Source organism: Trichechus manatus, unplaced genomic scaffold, assembly GCF_000243295.1.
Source record: "Trichechus manatus latirostris isolate Lorelei unplaced genomic scaffold, TriManLat1.0 scaffold00138, whole genome shotgun sequence".
Classification (NCBI taxonomy): domain Eukaryota; kingdom Metazoa; phylum Chordata; class Mammalia; order Sirenia; family Trichechidae; genus Trichechus; species Trichechus manatus.
Genome location: NW_004444074.1, coordinates 1,181,164 through 1,191,217, shown reverse-complemented (window position 1 = coordinate 1,191,217; position 10,054 = coordinate 1,181,164). Strand labels below are relative to the sequence as shown.

The window sequence follows — 10,054 nt, the reverse complement described above, 5'->3', positions numbered from 1 at the left end:
AGCATGTGTGTTACTGTTACATGAGAAACTATCTGTTCTGTAAGCCTTCACCTGAAGTACAATAACATATTTAAAAAAAAAAAAAAAAAAAAAAAGTTCCTGCTTCTAGGTATGGTTGGCATCTGTCTCTGTCCCAACCCCACAGCACTTTCCTACAGAATCAAAGCCTCTTTTCACAAATTTACAATCTCTGACAGAAGCGGATGACTCAGTAAGCAACATAAGCACGGGCTTAGTTGGGCTTACTTAACTAATCCGTAGTGAACAATTTCACCTGGGTTTCACTTTGATGTGGCACTTGGTGCAACCCAGGTGAAATTGTTCACTACAAGATTAGTAAGTAAGCACAAGTAACTCTGTGCTTACCTTGCTTGTATGTTTTTAACTTTATAAGAAATGTCCAAAGTGTTTTCCAAAGTTCCAGTTGTTCCGTATCGTCACCAGCTCTTAATACAGTCATTTTTCTTCTTTTGTTATTATTTTAGCCATTCTAATAGGTATATCTCATTATGATTTTAATTTGCATTTCTCTAATGACTAAGATGTTAAGCATATTCACATGTGCTTTTCTGCCATCCACATATATCTTCTCGAGTAAAGTGTACATTTAAATCTTCCATTTTTTTATTGTGTGGTTTGCTTTCTTGTTTTTGAGTTTTGAGTTCTTTATATATTCTGGACACAAGTCCTATGTCTAACATATGATTTGCAAATATTTTTTTTACCAGTCTGTGGCTTGTCTTTTGGTGTCGTATCAAAGAACTCTCTGCCAAATTCAAGGTAACAAAGATTCTCTCCTGTCTTCTTTTAAATATTTTATAGTTTAATATTTTACATTTAGGTCTATGATTTCTCATGTTAATTTTTACATATGGTGTGAGGTATAGGTTGAGATCCATTTTTTTGTATATAGATAGCCAGTTGTTCCAACACTAGTTACTGAGAAGCCTATTCTTTCTCCATTGAACTGCCTTTGCACCTCTGTCAAAAATCAATTATGCAGAAAAGGATAGTGAGAATAGCAGCACAACTGGAAGAACATAACCGATGTCACTGAATTGTACGTGTAGAAATTTTTGAAATGGTGTATCTTTGGCTACGTATATTTTCACCAAAAATAAAAAAGGTCCTCCAAGGTCGAGAAGGGAGAGTACTGACATGTTTTGGGTTTGTTAACCAATGTCATAAAACAATATGCGTACTGACTGTGTAATGAGAAACTATTCTGTAAACCTGCACCTAAGGTACAATTAAAAAAATAATAACAAAAAAATATCAATTACGCATATTTAATAGTATGGGTCTATTTCTGAACTCTGTTCCATTTATTAATCTGTGTATTTATCCTCTGCCAAAACCACACTGTCTATATTACTGTGGCTTAAGTTAAGTCTTAATATCAGGTAGTATAAGTCTTCCAACTTTGTTATCCTTTTTCAAAATTGTTTTGGTTATTTTAGTCCCTTTGCATTTCCATATAAATTTTAGAATTAGCTTGTCAAAGACTTTTTAAACCTTCCCAAAAAGTATCCACTTTTAGGTGGGCATTAGCTGCCTAGGTTTACCTCAGGAAAAACGATGGGGAGAATTGTGAGGGTTGGAAATGTTATGTCTATATTTGAAGGCTTTGATTTTTCACTTGCACAGCAGTTCTGAGATTTTCTGCAGTTGTGCAGAAGGGAAGAAAAATGTTTTGTATGAAGACTACATTCACATAATTTAGTACAATAAAGCTGAAAACTCAACTTTCCTAAAAGACATGGTATTTACTCCCAACAGTAAAAATGAAAATATGTTAAATTTTTTGTACTTTACAATCGTCCCTCTGCTGCCTATGATCGTCCCCAGACTCTTCACCTAATTCCTACTCATCCTTCAAGTCTAACATTCTTCCATCCAGGATCCTTTCCTGATTCCCCAAGTATGGGTTAAGAGATAATGTGCTTCCATTGTACTGGCAGGTCCTCTCTCACCACTTTTAACACATTATATTCTATATTTGACAGTTTACGTGCTTGTTTCGCCTATTAGGGCATAAACTCCATGTGGAGAGGAACCAACTACACTAGCTAATTCCATCTTAGTTCCTAGACAGAGTGGAAAATGCACAAATATTTGTTTTCAATGACCAATTACTTTGAATGACAGCAAGAAAAGGAGGGGGGAGATGAAAAGATGTCCTACTTTGCAGACATGCTGTAAGAGGAATCCTCCAAAAGAGTAGAAGGTGATAGCAGCTTTTAAAAAGGAGAGATCTTCAATGAATGTATGAAGAGATGGAGGGTGAACCTATAGATTAAAAGATAAATAGGATAGATATCAAAATCACAATCCTATGTCAAACAGTCAAAAAAATACGAGATAACTGGGGAAATGTGAAAACTGATGAGATAACTAATTATATTAAATGCTTATGTGTGTTTAAGTCCTCATCTTTTAGAGATATACAGTATACTGAAATGTTTATTCATGAAATTGTATTATGTCTGGGATTTGCTTCAGAATAATCCGGGGTGGGGTAGTGAGTGAGGGTACACAGATGAAACAAGACTGGTCATGAGTTAACAATTACTGTAGCAAAGTGATACGGACTCATTATATTAAAGATTGGTTATAGTTGACAATTATTGTAGCAGAGTGACAGACGTTTGTTAAACTGTTCTTTTACATATATTTGAAATTTTCCATAATGAAGCGTTAAATCCCTAAGGAGAGGGAGAAAAAGGGAATTACAGAGAGTTAAGCCTTGAACCAAGTTGAGGCCCTAGGGATGACTATGACTCCCAGCACGTGACTCTCCAATCAAAGCCAGTCATCCTGTTTAATGTCAATATTAAAAATACTGAGCTAAAATCTACCAACTTCAATACTCCCATACATTTTTTTTCCACTCATAAAAGGCAACATGACTCTGCTTATATTTCAAAATCATGAACTATAAAAAGTACCTAATTTATACCAAACTGTCCTTCAAAATAGCAATAACAGCAGGCACAGCTTTTGCTCACGATCAAGTGTATTTATTTCAGTTCTTATAAAACTGAGGATAGCAGAAGACTGGACAGAGTTAGGAAGCTTGAGTTCCTGATCCCAGCTCTGAACTAACCTGGCACCACTGATTCAAAACTGTTCTGTGTTCTTCAAACCTAATCTTCTGAGGCTCTGGTTCATAAAAAAAATCACCCAGTTTCTCATCTGAGGCATTCAATGGAACAGATTCCTTCTTTTTCAATATTTGTAATAGAACTGATATTAGAAAGGCAGTTTTTCTAAGCCTGGTAAACCCACTGAAAATAGGAAAAAAAAAGGTTACATATGATATATACACTAATTTCCTCTTACCAAAAATTTTTCAAAACTACATATGCTTTTAAGTATGAAAGATATCCTTTTTTCTATTTAACTAATACCATTCTTCCCTTAACATGAGAGGTCTTGTGTTTTATTCTTGTTTACAGTCTAAAAACTGCTAATTTAAGGCAAGTATGCAGCACATTAAAAAATGGAAAAACAAGGAAAAGTACTAGCACTGTTGAACTTCTTACTATGGAGAAGGCATGTAGTGCCACATTCCCATACAGTCAATCCCTCCGGGTGATGTGAATGAATAACATATAAAGCCACTTGACCTTAGAATCACAGGATCATCAAGCTGACTTTAACCACTACTTATATACTAATGACTTCCAAATCTGTATCTCCATTCTAAACCTTTCTTCTGAACTCAAGACCTAAACCTCAAATCTAGTATGTCGTTGTTGGTTGCTGTCAAGTCAATTCCAAATCATGGTGACCTCGTGTGTGCAGAGTAGATCCGCTCCACAGAGTTTTCAAGGCTGTGACTTTTCGGAAGCAGGTCGCCAGGCCAGTCTTCCGAGGTGCTTCTCGGTGGGTTGGAATTGCCAACCTTTTGGCTGGTCGTCAAGCACTTAATGGTTTGCAGTTTGTGCCACTCAGGGACTCCTCAAACCTAACTCATTTTCCCTCAAATGTAACATCCTCCTACTCCTGTACTCCTTACCTAGGTTAATGACATCACCATCCACTTAGCGCCCAAGTTAGCAATTTCAAATCCATCTTTGACAACTCCTTCTCCCATACCCCCACTATAACATAAAATCAATGGAGAGATCCTTCTGTCTTCTAAAAAGATCTTTAGCCTGTCTACAATTCCACCATCACCACTATCACTGAGGTCTTCAATATCTCGCAAATGATCATCACACCAGTCACATAATCAACTAGTCTCCTGCTGCCAATTTCACCTTTTTAAATCTAATTTCCACAATGTCAACAGAATTCTTTTCTTAAATAGTATTCTGAACATGTTCCTTAACCTGACTTAAAACTCTTTCATATCTCCCCAGCATCTACAAAAACAATTGGCTCCAACCCGTCTTTCACCTCACTTACTGCCACTACTTCCTCATACTCCGTGATATAGCCAAATTAAACCACTGGTCCACAGGTCCATACTCTTTGATACTTTTGTTCCCTTGTGCAAGCTGTTCTCTGTGCTTGAACCACTGCTCTCTGTAATCCTTTTTTGCTGAGGCAGCCAAATTGTATTCCTCCTTCAAGGCCCATCAGACTTCTCCTCTAGGAAACCTTCTCCACCCCATCCCACCCCACCCCACACCAAGCAGAACTACGCTCCCATAGCACTTAATGCAGATCTCTACAATAGCACTTATCATACTGATTCATAATTATTTATGTGTTGGTCTCCAATTAAAATGTGAGCTCTTTGAAAACAAGAATTATGTCGTTCATATTTTAATTCCTAATGTCTAGCACAATGCCTGACATACTCAAACCCACTGCCGCCGAGTCAATTTCGACTCATGGCGACCCTGTCGGACAGAGTAGAACTGCCCCATAAGGTTTACAAGACTGTAAATCTTTACAGAAGCAAACTGCCACATCTTTCTCTCGCAGAGCAGCTGGTGGGTTCGAACCGCCAGGCTTTTGGTTAGTAGCCAAGTGCTTAACCACTGCGAGACCAAGGCTCCTGCCTGACATACAACGCGCACTTAAATGTTAGCTGAATTTAACTGCCAAAGGGATCAACTTCAACATTTTTCAATGAGGCCACAGAGTCCAGAAAGCTTAAAAGATTCAAGCCCAGTTATGGCTTACTGATGAAAAGAAAAGACACTATAGAAATTCATGCTTATGTTATTTCTAGTTTTTTTGTATTTTTCCCCACTGGCTTCAGGCTTAGTTACCAGAATATTAGTAACTAAGTCTTTTAAATCACTCCTTAAATGACCTATATTCTCCCATGAAACAGTGTTATTTAGTGCTGTAAACAAACCACAATTTTATAACTGAGCTAATAAAATCTGATTATTACCCTCATATTAAATGCATCTTTAATAAAGAAAATTTAGCTTTTTTCCTGGTAAGTTGTATTCTTTTTCACTCTAAGTCACAGAGCTCTGAAAAGAACATAATCAAGACTGTGAGAGGCAGTGAAAAGACAGAAATAGATATTAAACACTTCTCTGGCTAATAACGCATTCACCTCTCACCAAGAGTACAGTGACTTCACACTTATTTCCCATCCGGTCAACTGTAAAGCTTCTCCCCTTCCCCTAGCCACTTTGCTTCTCACACTCACACATCTTCAAGTTCATTACGTTAGAATCATCTTTTTAAAGTTGCTATATTTTAGGAGTTCAAACCCAAGCATTAGGCTCATGCCTCTTCTGAAAATATTCCAAGTTTCCTGCCTTGCTTTGCTGCATTATACAATGTTACTCTGCCAAAGTGTTAGCTCATTTCCTCCTCCTGCTTATCCCGATATGGTGGTATACATCAATAATGCCCTCTCCATTTTCAGGCTTTACCGTCTGCTTGGAATGTCATATCTTCCGTGTCCATCTGGTAAAGGCCTTTAATGCAGGTTCAACATAGGATGCCTTTTTGACAATACCTGCACGTCCACTCAACTCTCATAACAAGTTGTACTTCCCACCAGTAGAGCACTTACTGCACTTTACCAATTCTTAAACTCACATTTTCTTTCACATTTTAACATCTCTGAAAACAGAATACATCTTGAAATTAATGGCATGGCACTTATAGCAGCAGTTCTTTATTATGTAAAATAATTGTGAGCCTTACAAACACTGGTACCACAGATTTGATGAAATAAGGTATTACACCCTATTATAATTACTTGTATATTTCTGTCTCCTCCACTAGACAGTGAACTCCCAGAGGGCAGGGGCTATGTCATAATGATCTCCTACCACCAAAAATTTGGACACAAAGAGTGTGCATTCAACGCTAGTACCGATTAACATTTATTTAGCATTTACTAAGTATCTGATTTACTAAGTAAGTATGTTAGCACTTTATATGTATTAACACACTTAACCCTCATAACAACCCCATGAAGTACTTCATTTTATAGATGAGAAAACTGAGAGATGTTAAGTAAGCTCAAAGGTATACAGTAAAGTTGCAGAAGATTCTAACCCATGTTTGTCAATTATGATTCATGATTATCATTTTTCCACTCAACAAATATTTTTATGACTATTGTGCTAAACACTGGTAAACAAACTGTGGTCCTCCAGAGGCTACTCTGAACCATAGGTCCGTTCTTGAATCCTTTTCCCTCCAAAGGTCAGAACTAACCTACAAATTCACTTGCTAAGGTTATATCCACTCTTTAACTTTCCTTTTTAATATCTTCCCAGACAGTCCTCTGTTAAAGTTGTTAGCACCCTGTCAGGAACCACACCCCCCTCCAAAAAAAGTGTGTTCTATTATAAATTGACTGCTGCGAAAATTTCACAAAGGAACAGGCTGCAAGATCAGAAGGGTTCTTAAGAAACAAAGATTCTGTTTTCAAGCAAATATAAAAACACCATAATTTTGTTTTTAAACAGAATGTTTTAAAAAGTTTTCCTTGAGTCATGAGATGTGTTTTAAGGAAAAGGATTCATTTTATCAGAATAAAAATAAGCTGATAAATTTTATTCCTTTTATTTTAGCCCTTGCTATGTCAGAGACTGAGGAAAGTCCTTACATCCCCACAGCTCATCTCTCACTTTGGACAAATTGCTCACACAGCAGGGAATCAAGGCACTGACCACCTCTTTCCCCTTCCCCAGGGGAAGAACTCCTCATATGGTAACTATCATCTACTACATAAAAGTAACCACAAATAGGAAAGAGAATAGAGGAGGGAAGGACAGGAAATTCTCATCATGGCTGAACAAACCTCTATCATTTTAACATAACACAGATGGCATTTATGGACTTGTCTGAACTGATGGAAATTTCCAATAAGGGAGGAAATGCATTACCAAAATTAAAAATAAATCTCCAATTATTAAAAATAAAATAAGATGCCTAGGCTTGCTCTATATTTTATACCTCTATTTTATCCTTCATGTGGTAGTGAAAGACAAATTAATTTGTATTCTGGTATGACCTATGACAATAGTAACAAATGCTTTCTTTTTTTAACTAACTTTTAAAAAAGAATAATCAATGTTATGGGCAGAGGATTTATCGGGAGAGCCAAGGAAAAACAGCAAAAAGTTAAAAATGATAGATCACTGTGCATTTTCAGGAAAGAGAGGTAAAATACATTTTACCAGTTAAAGAAGTTAAAGACAACTAAGGTTCATTTCCCCCATTCCTATAAAATAAATCATTCCCCTTATCTGTGAATCTTCAAAGATCTAGTACAGCCACTCTGCCTTTGCTCAGCTGAAAGACAAATCACTCACCAATTTCCCAGAAAACCCAAAAGGCCTCTCCATTTCGAGTTCTCAATTCTCAGAGCCAGTAAAAGCTGAAGCATCTGTCTCTTTCCATCCTTTTGAAAGGCATTTGTACCTCTCTTCCAAAAGCTGTAGCTAGAAAGCCATTTTCTCTCTCTGAAAGCACATGGTTTAACTCTGTCCCCTTTTCTCTACCCTAAACAACAAAAGCCCCAGCAGTGCTTCTTCAGCTTCTCAGAGAAGAACCAGTCACCCTTGGGCTCCTGCACAGCTGCTTCTGTCTTTCTCTGAGAGGCAGTCCACCCTGGAGGTTCCACCAACAGAGTAACAAAAAGTGGGGCTGAAAAGCTGCTGTGTGCTTATCTAATGTCCAAAATCGAGACCCAGCCCTGGTGCAAGCAGAGGCTCCTTTGCAAAGGAAAAAAAAGGGGCTCCTTTCCAAAGGAAAACTTTTTCCAACGTAAAAATAACAAATTATATTTGCACACCCCTGAATGAGCAACCCTCCCAGCTTATCTCAAACCAGTTCTCTCAACTCATAATCAAGGACATTAGTGCCAACTGTATCACAGGGGAACCTGAGTGAGCTATGTTCAGAAAGCATTTAACATATTGGGCCCTCCATTCTCTATTTCCTTCTCTTGGGTGAGGAGCTACACACCATTTGTAAAAATACCAGAGTATAGTATTTTTCCTACACAAGTCTGATAACTAATTTATCTCATCACAGAAGGAACTGGTATTTCTCTGCACATGATCTGCTGTGCCTGTGTAGAAAACACGTTATGTGCCTATTGAAGTTTTAGAAACAATATGCTCTGCCTTGACAAAGAAATCTACTAATAACGGAAAGATCTAAAGCCAGTAATATTGGTGATATATTAACATTGGCAAAGTACTTAGTTTACAGTTTTCATAAACAAGCTCAATCATATACATGATACTCGCAACAGCCTCTTCCAGAGGCTCAGAAAGGTTAAGTGGGACTTGCCCAAGGTTATCTACCAGCTTACCAGCGATGAACTTAAGTTCGAACCTGTCTGCCTGTAAGGTCCTAGCTCTTTTCCCTAGACTCCTCCCAGCTTTAAACAGAGGACTGTAGACTCCCATCACCTATCCAGAGTAGCCAATTACTCCCGGCGACCTGCCCTTCCCTACCCATTAAAGAGTTGGTTTTTTCAGCTCCAGCAAGGCTTTCATCCTCCATACCCCTCCCCCCCCCGCCACCATTCTCTGAAAGGAGCGGAAAGGGAGAGGCAACCAAAAGCTCCTGAGGGAAGGGACGATGACAAACGGGGCAGCGTGGGACACTGCCCCTCCCGTGGGCTCCTGCACTCCGCAGCGCGCACCGCCTGCCCTCCACCAAGCTGTCCAGCTCTGAGGCCGGTGGTCTGGCCGTCCTTGCCCCATATTCTCCCATCGTCACCTCAAACAGTCCCTCCCCCACGCCCCTTCGCCCACGACAGGCAGAGACCACCCGCCAAGCCAGGTTATCCTTCACCAGGCCACCATGCTTCCCTCCCGCCGCCCACCCGCCTTCCACCACCACTCACTGTCGGTAACTGGGCCCGGCCCTCATGGCTGCTCCGTGGCCGCCAGCCGCCGCCACCGCTGCTCCACGCCCCGACCCCTCAGTCACCGCCGCCGCCGTCGGGACTCGCCGGGAGCAGCTCTTGCGCTTGCGCAGCCTGGAGCGTCGGGCCCTCTCAGGCCTCCCGCGCCTGCGCAGGTTGCGCCGGGGCCGTCCTCCTCAGTGCCTGATGCTCTGAATCCTTGTGGCTCAGGTGGTCTTAGTCGCTTGGCCTCGAGGACTTGTCAGGCCTTGAGGCTTTGGCGACTGCCCTAGGGTCTGAGGCCTCTGCAGTACCTTTCCTAGGTTACTAAACTCTTGGACCGCGCTGTCTGTAAGGATCTATAGACTTAACAGCACTTCCAGGATTTGTATCCACTGTATTTAATGGTCTGAATTCAGGTGCTCTAAGGCGACCACTGATAATACATTTGGGTTTCTTTCAAGAAGATCACGTCTAGAATGCATTGGGGGTGATTATCTAAGAGACAACTTTGACACCCCAGAATGCACTACTGGCCAGGAGGTGACTGCACTCTGAATGCCCTGGGGACCTTATCTAGGAGGTGACCACACTTAGAATACATTGGGACACTGCTAAGTTCAGGCCATTTACCAACTGCGTACTGTTTATTGAACGAAATTGCTCTAGGCATTCCATAGCTGCCATTGAGGAGCTTGCAGACTAGTGTTGTTAGGTGTCCTCAAGTCAATTTCAACCATAATGACCCCATGTGAC

General features: G+C 39.9%; 1 protein-coding gene across 2 annotated transcripts in view; it reads right to left on the bottom strand.

The window, feature by feature from the left end:
* FAM222B (family with sequence similarity 222 member B) overlaps positions 1 to 9,436 on the bottom strand; it is a 66,640-nt gene extending 57,204 nt beyond the window's left edge. Inside the window, exon 1 of one of the 2 annotated variants that reach the window (XM_004385359.1) lies at positions 9,299 to 9,436. The gene's annotated coding sequence lies outside the window, so the exon portion shown is untranslated. The remainder of the gene's footprint in view (positions 1 to 9,298) is intronic. The other variant, XM_012558131.2, reaches the window with a different exon arrangement.
* Positions 9,437 to 10,054: the final 618 nt, after the last annotated feature.